The sequence below is a fragment of the Giraffa tippelskirchi genome, chromosome 6 (genome assembly GCF_054371585.1).
Source record: "Giraffa tippelskirchi isolate mGirTip1 chromosome 6, T2T-mGirTip1v1.2.pri, whole genome shotgun sequence".
Classification (NCBI taxonomy): Eukaryota; Metazoa; Chordata; class Mammalia; order Artiodactyla; family Giraffidae; genus Giraffa; species Giraffa tippelskirchi.
The window spans coordinates 177,949,969-177,963,960 of NC_137280.1; the positions used below are offsets into that span (position 1 = coordinate 177,949,969).

Here is a 13,992-nt window from a genome sequence, read left to right on the forward strand (position 1 = left end):
AGAAGCAGAAATATATTTTCCAAAGAAGTTTTACCATTTATCATCAGCCATGCGTAAGACGTCCAGCTACTCCGTGTCATCCCAAACACTCGATGTGGCCAAAAACCAGGGTAGTCAGGCTGCCCAGCTCTGGTAACATACGTTTACAGTTCATGATCCAGTGGAAAAGAGAAATCAAACATTTCCTTTCTAATAGCATATATAAAACATTGGGAGATAATTCTACCAGCATGCTAATCGTCATCCTGTGATGTTCTTTACCAAGAGAGGAGAAATATAATCATGGGAATTTCCCTCATGGCCACAGAAAATAGGGGAGGGAAAGTTACCCAAAGCTTGGAAGAGTAGTTACCAGTGTAAGAGAGAGAAGGAATATAGGCAAGCAGAACACTAGATGTTTCAGTACTTCCTAGAGTCCAAGGAGTTTGAGGGAGAGAGTAGTAGCAATATCCAATAAGGTTCATGAGTGATCCACAAAGCTGACAATATAAACCTGGCTTTCTCTGTCTGTAAAGACTAACATAAGAAAGGGAAGGGTGGTTCTCAAGATGAAAGACTGAAGTAAGGACCTTGTGTGATCAACCAGAAGTGCTCAGTAGGCAGTAATAAATGTTCCCAGGAATAATTCTGTGAATAATTTTCTGAGCGCAGGGATAAACCAAGACCGTGGCTTTGTAGTATGCCCTGAAAGGTCGAGAGTGCCTGCTTGGAATTCATACTTTAACACTCAACTGATGACTTTTAGTTATGATTATAGGATTCTATCAGTGGATCATTTACGTTCAGTTCAGTCTCCCAGTTGTGTCCGACTCTTTGCGACCCCATGAACCGCAGCGCACCAGGCCTCCCTGTCCATCACCAACTCCCAGAGTTTACCCAAACTCATCTCCATCGAGTTGGTGATGCCATCCAGCCATCTCATCCTCTGTCGTCCCCTTCTCCTCCTGCCCTCAATGTTTCCCAACATCAGGGTCTTTTCCAGTGAGTTGGTTCTTCACATCAAATGGCCAAAGTATTGGAGTTTCAGCTTCAACATCAGTCCTTCCAATGAACACCCAGGACTGATCTCCTTTAGGATAGACTGGTTGAATCTCCTTGTAGCCCAAGGGACTCTCAAGAGTCTTCTCCAACACCTCAGTTCAAAAACATCAATTCTTCGGCGCTCAGCTTTCTTTATAGTCTAACTCTCACATCCATACATGACTACTGGAAAAACCATAGCCTTGACTAGATGGGCCTTTGTTGGCAAAGTAATGTCTCAGCTTTTTAATATGCTGTCTAGTTTGGCCATAGCTTTTCTTCCAAGGAGTAAGTGTCTTTTAATTTCATGGCTGCAGTCACCATCTGCAGTGATGTTGGAGCCCAGAAAAATAAAGTCTGCCACTGGTTCCCTTGTTTCCCCATCTATTTGCCATGAAGTGATGGGACCAGATGCCATGATCTTAGTTTTCTGAAAGTTGAGTTTTAAGTCAACTTTTTCACTCTCCTCTCTCACCTTCATCAAGAGGCTCTTTAGTTCTTCTTCACTTTCTGCCATAAGGATGGTGTCATCTGCATATCTGAGGTTATTGATATTTCTCCCGGCAATCTTGATTCCAGCTTGTGCTTCATCCAGCCCAGCATTTCTCATGATGTACTCTGCATATAAGTTAAATAAGCAAGGTGACAATATACAGCCTTGATGTATTCCTTTTCCTATTTGGAACCAGTCTGTTGTTCCATGTCCAGTTCTAGCTATTGCTTCCTGACCTGCATACAGGTTTCTCAGGAGGCAGGTCAGGTGGTGTAGTAGTCCCATCTGTTTGAGAATTTTCCACAGTTTATTGTGATCCACACAGTCGAAGGCTTTGGCACAGAGCGTTTACATAGCATGGAAAATAATCAGTTCAAGAACTGTTTCATTACCTCCCAATTAGAGCAAGCCTAGCCCTGACATTCAGAAGGGTTCTGTGTGTCATCTCTGTCTATGCCATTTTTTTACTGTTTTTAAGTCTGAAGCTCCTTCAAGAATGTGCTCAGTTCATGGTGGTATATGAAATGTTTAGTTTTCTGTGTACAATTGATGATTCCAGTGATAGCGTTAGTATGCAGATAGAAGTGCGAATTGTTAGCCTGAGGTACTGATTTGTCTCCTGTTTCTATAAGCCCGATCTTTCTTTGTATTTTTGTCTTTAGTGTGAGATGACATTTTTAATGTTGATATTAGTGATATTATATAATTACAGATCAGTGGTGCTTTACAGCAACAAAGAAATTGCATGATTGGTATGGGATATTGGTATTTCTCAGGTGTTTCTGAACTTAAACCAGTTACATTGTTTCCAACGCTTATGAGATTTGAGTAATTATCTCATGAAACATATGAAATCACTGCTGTTATTAGAGAGTATTTCAGTGAAAGGTAATGCGGGTGTTTGAATTCTGAATCAAAAATAGGAAGATCACTTGAATTGCAGGGTTTTAAATGTGCTGGCTTGGCGCCGAAGTGTTGACTCTTTAGCTGTACTTGACCCACCAGATTCCTCTCTCACTAAACTGCGAGCCGGTACAAGTTTCATCTGCAGATGTCGGCAGTTCTCCCAGTGCGTCTACTCTTTGAAGCCAGGCTCCTGGGCCTTGGCTTGCATTGCTCATTCTTTCTTTTCAAAAAACTCCATGACCGGTTCTCTCTCACTTGACAGAAACACTCTTCAGTTCCAGGTGCCGTGTTGCGTGGCTGTACCAAGACCACGGGACTGTAAGGATGAAGGCGTGTTATTTTACGTAGACTAGCTGGCCTGAGTGATTCACTCTCAGCCATTCTTTCTGAAAGCAGAGTGGCTTCTTTGCTCTGAACTTGAGGCTGCCCTGAATGAGAACAGCAAGTTAGGTCAGAAACAGAAGCTGCTCTGCAAACGGATCTCTCCAACTGTGATTATCAGGAGACCTCTAGGGCTCTCAACAATACCTGATATCCCCCGGACTTGAATTTTCTCAGTGAACACCATCCAGGAGATCATGCAAAATTTCCATATAAACATCACTATTATAACTTTCATTCATTTCTTGAACTCATTGAGGCTTCTTGCTATCTTTATGATACGATGACTCAGCTAAATACTTGCTGAGGGTATCTGTGCTCAAAACTGTGGCTACAACTAGGGGAGTCTACAAAAGGTAGAAAAAGTCATTCCCTTACTGTTTAGGAGTAAGAAAAACAGGATAAAAGCAATCAGAAATTAACAAGGAACAGAGTTACTGTACTGTGAAAGTGCGAGCCTCACACTGGGATCCCAGACACCTGGGAGGATCTTCGTGCTGTGCTAGCTTTTGTGGGTGCTACGCGCTCCCGTATTCTTTCCTGGAGAATCCCCATGGAGAGAGGAGCCTGGAGGACTACCGTCCACGGGCTGCAGAGTCAGACACAACTGAGCGACGAACGTTTCACTTTGACTTCCGGCAAATCATGCCCCCCTCGGGACTGCACATGCCTCATGTACAAAATTAAAGGTTAGACTAACACTGGGGTGTTGGTCTCCTCATGTAATCGTGTTTCTGAAGACAGAGATGATACGAAAGGAGGCTCCTTTACATTTCTGTTCCTGTTTCATTTCTTACCTGATAGCATCCTCTATCCTGGGAGCTGGTCCTCGTCCAATCAGCGCCTATTCTGACAGTCTCCAAGTGACACAGTTGAACACGTGCTACTCACTGTCTATTGCCTGGGCTGACACGTTTCAAATCTTCTGCTCCGTTTCCATCTTCATTATAGTCTGGGCAACCGCATCCTCGTCCTCAGCCTCCTCTGTAGCCAGAGGTGGCTAAGTCGTCTGAATCTGGTTAGTGAAACGTAACGGAAAGTTCAGTGGAGTGACCTGGGGAAGGTTTTCTTTCCTTCCTGTGCTTCTCTCTCCCTTGTATCGCTCTTTTAAACATTCACGTGGTGAGCTGGAAGCTGAGACAAGGGTCTGGTCTGCTTTCGTGCTGAGCCTCTGAACCTGCTAGCCACCCATTTCCAGACTTCCTGTTGTAGGAGAAAAACCAACAAAAAAGCCCCCTTTCATCTTACGGTGCTGAAAATTGTGTTTTATGTTACTTGTATTTTAAACAATCCTAACGGGTACAGCACATGATGAAGTAATATATGCATATAAAACTTCTTCGTTATTTGAGGATAATTGGTGCTGATGTGAAACCATATATAGCCTGGGCATCAATATCACAGTGAATCAGGACAAATTGTTTAATAGAGATTTAATCTTGGAAAATGCAACTAAAATTGATGAAAATAATTTAATTAATATTTAACATTTACATTATAATTATAACTTCAGGCAATAAAACCATTGTAATTTTTTTTAAACAGCTTCATAGAAGTAAAATTGGCATGTCACAGAATTTTCCCATTATGAATGTACACTTAGACAAATTTGAGTAAATTTACATAGCAGTATAATTATGCACATAATCCTGTTTTAGAACATTTTTCTCACCTTAAAATTTCCCTCATGCATATTTTTAGTCAATTTATGCTCATACCCTCAGCCCTAGACAATTGCTAATCAACTTTCTATATCTATACTGTACCGTGAAAGTCGCTCAGTCGTGTCTGACTCTTTGCAACTTCTTGGACTGTAGCCCCCCAGGCTCCTCTGTCCATGGGATTCGCCAATCAAAAATACTGGAGTAGGTTGCCATGCCCTCCTCCAGGGGATCTTCCTAACCCAGGGATCAAACCCAGGCCTCCCGTACTGCAGGCAGATTCTTTAGCTACTGAGCAACCAGGGAAGTCCAAAGGTGCTTGTCTGCTGAAACCCAGGACAATCTGTATCTATAAATTGTCCTTTAATAGGTATACGTAATCTTAAAATATCTGGTCTTCCTATTCTCTAATATAGTATGCCTCTCAATTTCTATAAATCTTCAAAATTTTCCTTCAGAAATATTTTATAGCTTTCAATGTACGGGTTTTACACTTTTTTGTTAAAAATTTTCAGAAACACTTAAATCCTTTTGATGTGATTTTGAACATAATTTTCTTAATTAAACATTTGGATTTTTTTCTAGTATACAGAAATGTAATATCCACTGATCTTATATTCTAATATATTCTTGAATTTGGTTATGGAGTCTAGTGGGTTTAGGGTGAATGCTTGTGAGTATTCTGCATACACGATCACACAGTTTTTAAGTAAACACAGTTTTACTTCTTCCCTTGGGCTCCAAAATCACTGCAGATGGTAACTGCAGACATGAAATTAAAAGACGCTTACTCCTTGGAAGGAAAATTGTGACCGACCTAGACAGCATATTCAAAAGCAGAGACATTACTTGGCCAACAAAGGCCTGTCTAGTCAAGGCTATGGTTTTTCCAGTAGTCATGTATGGATGTGAGAGTTGGACTATAAAGAAAGCTGAGTGCCAAAGAATTGATGCTTTTGAACTGTGGTGTTGGAGAATACTCTGGAGAGTCCCTTGGACTGCAAGGAGATCCAACCAGTCTACCCTAAAGGAGATCAGTCCTGGGCGTTCATTGAAAGGACTGATGTTGAAGCTGAAACTCCAATGCTTTGGCCACCTAATGCGAAGAGCTGACTCACTGGACAAGACCCTGATGCTGAGAAAGATTGAGGGCAGGAGGAGAAGGGGACAACAGAGGATGAGATGGCTGGATGGCATCACCAACTCGATGGACATGGGCTTGGGTGGACTCAGGGAGTTAGTGATGGACAGGGAGGCCTGGTGTGCTGCGGTTCATGGGGTCGCAAAGAGTCGGACATGGCTAAGCGACTGAATTGATTGATTGATTGATTTCTAAATATATGCTTATAATGCATTATATGATCTGACCTCTGAAAAGTCCCCCACTGTCATCTCTGTCTATTCTACGCTTCATTCATTACTTCCTGATTACACTGACCTTTCTTCCTGTAAAGCTCATCTCCTCTCAGTTCTGTCTTAGGACATGTGCACACGTTATCCCTTTTTCCCGCAACATTCTTCACCCAAATGGAGAATGGCTGCCTCCTTCCATCATTTTCATCCTTCACATCTCAAATCGAAAAGCATCACTTCAAAGCAGACATCCCTGGCCATCCTGAGAAAGTCTGTCATCACTATAACTGTTCTCTATCTGTATAGATATATTCTGTGAACTATTTTGTTCAGAACACTTACAACCCCAAAACAATCTTCTCTTTTTACTTATTTATGTTGTTTCCCAGCTCTCAAATTGAATGTAATTTCCTTAAAGGCAGTAACCTTGTCTATGGTTTCCACTGCTCAATCCCAGTGCCTGCCTCATACTAGGTGATTTTTTTTCCTTTTTCTTTTTGTTGTATGATTGACAGGAGAAAAAAAGAAAAATTAAAAGCATGCAAACAAAAACTATTCAAGAGAGTGACTTTCATACATTAGTTATTGCTGTAAAATGGACTGGAAATTATCACAGGGATTAATTATTCTAAAGGGAAGAAAGGGCATTAGACAAAAGTAAGCTGACACATCCTGCTTATGTGTTGGAGCTCTGAAACAGTTACAGGATATAGTCATTGTGTGCACTCGTGCCTGGGCCTGGGACCGTTTCTCACCCCTTGGAACTTGAGGAGGGCTGTTCAGTTGCATCTGTGCAGATTCTTTTTGTGAGTTACAGAATTAAGAGTGCAAGCACTCCATCTGGAAGTTTCTGCGAAGCTCAGACCAGCTCGTGACATCCGGGCCTGTGGCTGGACCTCTGTTTTCCCCTTTCCCTGTCATCTCCTGTCTGCTCAGCCTCACCTTCATGGGGTGAGCTGCTGCGGAGCTAGTGGCGCGGACTCAGAGCCCGGGGACCACTCCGGTGCAGGGTAGCGCTCGCCACTGGGCCCGCCAGATTATTCACTGGTTTCCTTGGTGTCGCTGTCCTGACAAGAAACTCTGGGAATTCAGTGCACTTTTCCCCTTCAGCTAGATGCCGCCAGAGTATTTGACTCTCTGGATGTGTCAGGCAGGCTCTATAATTAAATGGGTCAGCATTTCTGTTTGTCAGGGTGATATAAAATAAGGGGGGAAAGTGTTTGCTTTGTGAAGCCCTGCCATAAAACCTTCACGAAGGATTACACATCATCAGGCCTTTGACTCACAAAAGAAAATGGTCTGAAAGACAAAACATCTTTAGTGTCAATTTTCAACTAGGAGAAAATTGAATGAAATGAAGTTTGACATATGGGACAGTTTTCATAAGTTGTTTCAAATGTAAGTCACAAGAAAGGTCACTTTGAGGATATGGTAAAAGATCAGATGAGATGCTTCTACTAACTTGAGTAGAGCCCAGAGCTGACTTACCTCTCTGTGCTGGCGGGCCATGCCATGGATGACGCTCAGTCAAGGAAGAACTAGGCTCACTAATCATTCATGATTGCAGAGGTCTTCGATAGAAAGGGAGGCTAAAACTAACCTGGAAAACACGAAGGAAGACTGTTTCTACCTTCATTTACCTAAGCCCATCTCTTGAAAACCGTCCTTTCACCAAATTCTCCCTCACCAGCAACTATCATGGATACAGCTAAAGGCATAATGAACTATGACCACCACAGTTGCACTTCAAATCATATTAGAAATTCAGCCTGTACAATTAACACTACTATGCTGTGATGAACCACAGATTCACACAAAACCAAACACTCTAAGAATGTATTTCTCAGGAACTTTGGTCATATGTACATTTTTGGGTGTTGATAAATAAATATGATTAAGATACAATCTCATCAAGTAGTCATAATTGGCTAGTCTTGGGTCTAGATTCAGTATACAGTATGGAAAGTTCATTTCAGACTCATTCTTTAAAGGAGTTAGGATTTTCCAAGCCACAGTTTTCAAACTGTGCGCTTCTTTGTGCAGTTATAGATACACTAATTCATCTTCTTCCTCATCGACTGCTCCCCGATTCATGGTCTCCAGTTTCCTGATATGACAGTAATATGTAGATTTGTCTCTGTTGTCTGACAGTTGATGGAACATTAAATAAAAAGAGATGACAAAGCCAGAATAGTAGCTCTCACTCCTGACTCTCACCCTCACCAAAAGCAAAAAATGAGTGAATCAGTCTTCCCTTGGAGAGAGATGACTAGGAGCTAGAAAGGCAAAATTCCTCCTTATATGCTGGCCACAAGAAAATAAGAGGGAGCTTTCCATTTTCTATTTGTCAGCACGTGTCACGGTCCTCTCCGCTCAGGCCTGACCCATTAGGGTAGGTGCAGTAATGACTGGGCTTCCTTTTTTGATTGAGAGCATGCCAGGCTGAGAGTCTGAGGATAATGGGCCCTGCAGGTGAGAGCAGCCTGTCAGCGCAAGTAGCAGCAAGCAACATGGGCAGATTCAGAAGTGGATTGGACTCTTGTCTGCGATCCCATTTCCTGGGGCTGTGCCTGTAGTACCTAGGTCAGTCCTGCCTGAGAGCTTCTGTGATAGTGTTTCCATCTCCCACGTGACCCAGATGCTAACCCTTAGTGGGTTGAAAGCACCAGGCCCTTTGGTACAAGACACGCTGATCGATTTTAATTGAAAAAGAGAAAGCACACATTTTGCACAACACGGCACAAGGTACATCCATTAATAGAGCTGCTGGTAGAGAGGCCAGAGAAGTTCCTACATGTTTCTCTTCCAAGAAGCTTTTCCTCTTTTGACAGAGTCCACGCGCTGCGAGGAATTTGCATGGAGTGGGAAGGGAGGAAGGGGCCGTTTGTCTGCTGGTCATCCAGGTGGTTAATGTGGAGAGGATGTCACACCCAGATCACACTGCCTGCTGCAGCCCTTGAGGGAAATCGGGTTACTGGACAGCAGCTCTTCTGTCTATAAAGACTAATGGCGGTGGTAGGACTTGAACCAGGTTTGCTTAGCTTGACATGACTGAGTGTGCCCACTCCCATGCTCACATTAGTTCTAGTCGTGGAGGGTGACTGCAGAGCTAGGGGCCTCTTTCCCTTTGGAATCACCTTGAAGTTTCTACAGGAAATTTAATCTACTCATATAGCTTCTCTCATTAAAAAAAATAATTGATCAGCTGCTAATTATTTATCTAAACAATTTTTTCCCAAATACTCAGAGCTCTATCTCGACAATATTTTTCCTCTTATGAACTTGCCATGTTAAAAAAATAAGCCAATGAATTTTGATAAAGAAAAACAGAAAAAATTCTATCTTAAATTTTGCTTTTGGGATTTATAAAGCCCAAGCTACTTCTTTTGTTGTTGTTATTTTTTAATAACAACTTTGTTGACATATGATTCACACACAATGAAGTCTCTCCTTGAAAACAGTACACTTCAGTGGTTTTGAGTCTATTCACAGAGTTGTACAAAGAGCTGACTTGTTTGAAAAGACCCTGATGCTGGGAAAGATTGAGGGCAGGAGAAGGAGGGGACAACAGAGGATGAGATGGTTGGATGGTATCACCAACTCAATGGACATGGGTTTGGGTGGACTCTGGGAGTTGGTGATGGACAGGTAGGCCTGGCGTGCTGCGATTCATGGGGTCGCAAAGAGTCAGACACGACTGAGCGACTGAACTGAACTGAACTGAACTGATATCCTTTGTCAAAAATCATTTGACCATAGGAATAAGGGCTTACTTCTGGTATAAAACAATGTCTTGTCCCTTTATCTCCTGAAAATACCTTGATTATGGAGTATAAGTTCAAGTGTGTCTATCTTGAAAATCTCAAAACATATTCTCTGTAATAGAAATTATTTATCTCTGGTACTCAAGTCTTATTTTAGATTGTATTCTCCTAGAAGTAAATTCTAAGACCAGAACCCAAGTGTGTGTTGCTTCTTTAGGAGTTGTAGGAAACACTGATTGAGATTGGAACGGAAACATACAGAAGGAAAAGAAGACAGTAAAGCTCAGCTGTTTCAAATCCAAAAAGATGATGCTGTGAAAGTGCTGCACTCAATATGCCAGCAAGTTTGGAAAACTCAGCAGTGGCCACAGGACTGGAAAAGGTCAGTTTTCATTGCAGTCCCAAAGAAAGGCAATGCCAAAGAATGTTCAAACTACTGCACAATAGCACTCATCTCACATGCTAGCAAAGGAATGCTCAAAATTTTCCAAGCAAGCTTGGAAAACAGCATGTGAATTGTGAGCTTCCAGATGTTTATCTGGATTTAGAAAAGGCAGAGGAAGCAAATTGCCAACATTCGCTGGATCATCAAAAAAGCAAGAGAGTTGTAGAAAAACATCTACTTCTGCTTTATTGACTACACCAAAGCCTTTGACTGTGTGGATCACAACAACCTGGAAAATTCTGAAAGAGGTGGGAATACCAGACCATTTGACCTGCCTCCTGAGAAATGTGTATGCAGGTCAAGAAGCAACAGTTGGAACTGGACATGGAACAACAGACTGGTTCCAAATCGGGAAAGGAGTACGTCAAGGCTGTGTATTGTCACCCTGCTTATTTAACTCTATGCAGAGTACAGCATGAGAAACGCTGGGCTGGGTGAAGCACAAGCTGGAAACAAGATTGCCAGGAGAAATAGCAAAATCTTAGATATGCAGATGACACCACCCTTATGGCAGAAAGCAAAGAAGAACTAAAGAGTCTCTTGATGAAAGTGAAAGAGCAAAGTGAAAAAGTTGGCATAAACTCAATATTCAGAAAACTAAGATCATGGCATCCGGTCCCATCACTTCATGGCAAATAGATAGGGAAACAATGGAAACCATGACAGACTTTATTTTCTTTGGCTCCAAAATGACTACAGATGGTGACTGCAGCCATTAAATTAAAAGATGCTTGCTCCTTGGAAGAAAAGCTATGACCAACCTAGACAACATATTAAAAAGCAGAGACATTACTTTGCCAACAAAGGTCCGTCTAGTCAAGACTATGGTTTTTCTAGTAGCCACGAATGGATGGGAGAGTTGGACTATAAAGAAAGCTGAGTTCCAAAGAATTGGTGCTTTTGAACTGTGGTGTTGGAGAAGACTCTTAAGAGTCCCTTGGACTGCAAGGAGATCAAATCAGTCAATCCTAAAGGAAATTAATCCTTAATGATCATTGGAAGGACTGATGAAGCTGAAACTCCAATACTTCGGTCACCTTTTGTGAAGAACTGAGTCATTAGAAAAGACCCTGATTCTGGGAAAGATTGAAGGCAGGAAGAGAAGGAGACGACAATGGCATCACCAACTCGATGGACATGAGTTTGAGCAAGCTCCGGGAGTTGGTGATGGACAGGGAAACCTGGCTTGCTGCAGTTTATGGAGTCACAAAAAGTCAGACACGATTGAGTGACTGAACTGAACTGAACTGAACTTTGGTTTCAAGTGGCAAAAACTAACTTCTTAAACAAAGGAGAACTGTATTGGTTCATAGAATTGGACTATGGAAAGAGGAGGGGGCAGCTGACCTTTGAAACAACTGAAATTGGGACCTCAGTTACAATTAGGATTTTTTTCTCTACTTTGTGGCTTTTTTTATCTTCAACTCATCTAAGCAGAAGGAACATAGTTTTCTTCTATTCTTGGCTCACTTTCTTTTAGCTGCACGTTTGGAAAGAAATGAGCACTTCTCTGGCAACTACAATTTAAAACATTCCCAGGGAGCACCACAATTTGGCTTACTTTGATAACATATCCTATGTTGACCATTCTGTCCTGAAGGATGTTGCTCTGACTGGTTCATGGTCACTCCCTATTTCCAGAGGGTAGAGTCTGTTATCATATCAAGAGGAGTAATGATGGGAAGGGGGGCTTGCCAGGTGGCGCTAGTGGTAAAGAACCCGCCTGCCAATACAGGAGACAAGAGATGCAGGCTCAACCCCTGGATGGAAAAGTCACCTGGAGGAGAAAATGGCAACCCGCTCCAGGATTCTTGCCTGGAGAATCCCAGGGACAGAGAGCCTGGCGGGTACAGTCCACAGGGTCGCAAAGAGTTGAACACAACTGAAGCAACTTAGTACAATGATGGGACGATCCCCTGGAGAAGGGAATGGCAACCCACTCCAGCATTCTTGCTTGGAGAGTCCCAGGGACAGAGAGCCTGGCAGGCTACAGTCCACAGGATTGCAAAGAGTTGGACACAGCTTAGCACGATGATGGGAAGAAGTAAACAACCATTTCCCCCACAGTGTCCCTCATAGTTTCCCCCACAGACAATCTCTCCCATCAGGAAGCTTCCATAAGGATCTGAACCTTATCCCTCAGAGGGACGACAGAATGAAAACCACAATCACAGTAAACTAATCAAATTGATCACCTGGACCACAGCCTTGTCTAACTCAATGAAACTATGAGCCACGCCGTGACAAGCCACCCAAGATGGGTCATGGTGGAGAGTTCTGACTAAACGTGGTCCACTGGAGAAGGGAATGGCAAACCACTTCAGTGTTCTTGCTTTGAGAAACCCATGAACAGTATGAAAAGGCAAATAGATATGACGCGGAAAGATGAACTCCCAAGGTCGGTAGATGCCTAATAGGATACTTGAAAAGAGTGGAGAAATAACTCCAGAAAGAATGAAGAGATGGTGCCAAAGCAAAAACAATACCCAGTTGTGGATGTGACTGGTGATAGAAGGAAAGTCCGATGCTGTAAAGAGCAATATTGCATAGGAACCTGGAACGTTAGGTCCATGAATCAAGGTAAATTGGAAGTGGTCAAACAGGAGATGGCAAGAGTGAACATCGACATTTTGGGAATCAATGATCTAAAATGGATTGGATGGGGGAACTTAACTCAGATGACCATTATATCTACTACTGTGGGCAAGAATCCCTTAGAAGAAATGGAGTAGCCTTCATAGTCAACAAAAAGACTCCAAAATGCAGTATGTGGGTACAGTCACAAACATGACAGAATGATCTCTGTTTGTTTCCAGGGCCAGCCATTCAATGTCACAGTAATACAAGTCTATGGCCTGACCACTAACGCTGAAGAAGCTGAAGCTGAAATGGTTCTATGAAGACCTGCAAAACCTTCTAGAACTAAGATCCCAAAAAGATGTCCTTTTCATCATGGGAGACTGGAATGCAAAAGTAGGAAGTCAAGAAACACTTGGTGTAACAGGCAAATGTGGCCTTGGAGTACAGAATGAAGCAGGGCAAAGGCTAACAGAGTTTTTCCATGAGAGTACACTGGTCATAGCAAACACCCTCTTCCAACAACACAAGAGAAGACTCCACACATGGACATCACCAGATGGTCAATACCGAAATCAGATTGATTATATTCTTTGCAGCCAAAGTTGGAGAAGCTCTATACAGTCAGCAAAAACAAGACCAGGAGTTGACTGTGGCTCAGATCATTAATTCCTTATTGCCAAATTCAGATTGAAATTGAAGAAAGTAGGTAATACCGCTAGACCATTCAGGTATGACCTAAATCAAATCTCTTAAGATTGTACAGTGGATGTGACAAATAGATTCAAAGGATTAGATCTGATAGACAGAGTGCCTGAAGAACTATGGGTTGAGGTTCATGACATTGTACAGGAGGCAGTGATCAAGACCATCCCTAAGAAAAAGAAATGCAAAAAGGCAAAATCGTTGTCTGAGGAGGGCTTACAAATAGTTGAAAAAAGAAGAGAAGCTAAAGGCAAAGGAGAAAAGGAAAAATATACCCATCTGAATGCACAGTTCCAAAGAATATCGAGGAGAGATAAGGAAGCCTCCCTAAGTGATCAATGCAAAGAAATAGAGGAAAACAACAGAATGGGAAAGACTAGAGATCTCTTCAAGAAAATTAGAGATACAAAGGGAACATTTCATGCAAAAATGAGCATAATAAAGGACAGAAATGGTATGGACCTAACAGAAGCAGAAGATATTAAGAAGAGGTGGCAAGAATACACAGAACTGTACAAAAAACATCTTCATACTCAGATAACCACAGATGGTGTGATCACTTGATTAGAGCCAGACATCCTGCAATTCGAAGTCAAGTGAGCCTTAGGAACATCACTATGAACAAAGGTAGTGGAGGTGATGAAATTCCAGTTGAGCTATTTCAAATCCTAAAGGACAATGCTGTGA

At 42.2% G+C, this 13,992-nt stretch overlaps 2 protein-coding genes across 5 annotated transcripts in view; one reads left to right on the forward strand and one right to left on the reverse strand.

Annotated features, from left to right (window-relative positions):
• Window positions 1-13,992, forward strand: part of LOC145511713 (uncharacterized) — a 398,185-nt gene that overhangs the window by 227,940 nt on the left and 156,253 nt on the right. The window contains exon 5 of one of the 4 annotated variants that reach the window (XR_014058095.1): window positions 9,796-10,545. The exons of the other annotated variants lie outside the window; for them this stretch is intronic. The gene's annotated coding sequence lies outside the window, so the exon portion shown is untranslated. Of the gene's footprint in view, window positions 1-9,795; window positions 10,546-13,992 lie in introns of those variants that run through there. 4 annotated transcript variants of the gene reach the window in all.
• Window positions 3,508-13,992, reverse strand: part of TMEM232 (transmembrane protein 232) — a 283,645-nt gene continuing 273,160 nt past the window's right edge. Inside the window, exons 16-17 of the transcript XR_014058093.1 lie at window positions 7,303-7,414; window positions 3,508-4,003 (exon numbers count right to left, since the gene is read on the reverse strand). The gene's annotated coding sequence lies outside the window, so the exon portion shown is untranslated. The remainder of the gene's footprint in view (window positions 4,004-7,302; window positions 7,415-13,992) is intronic.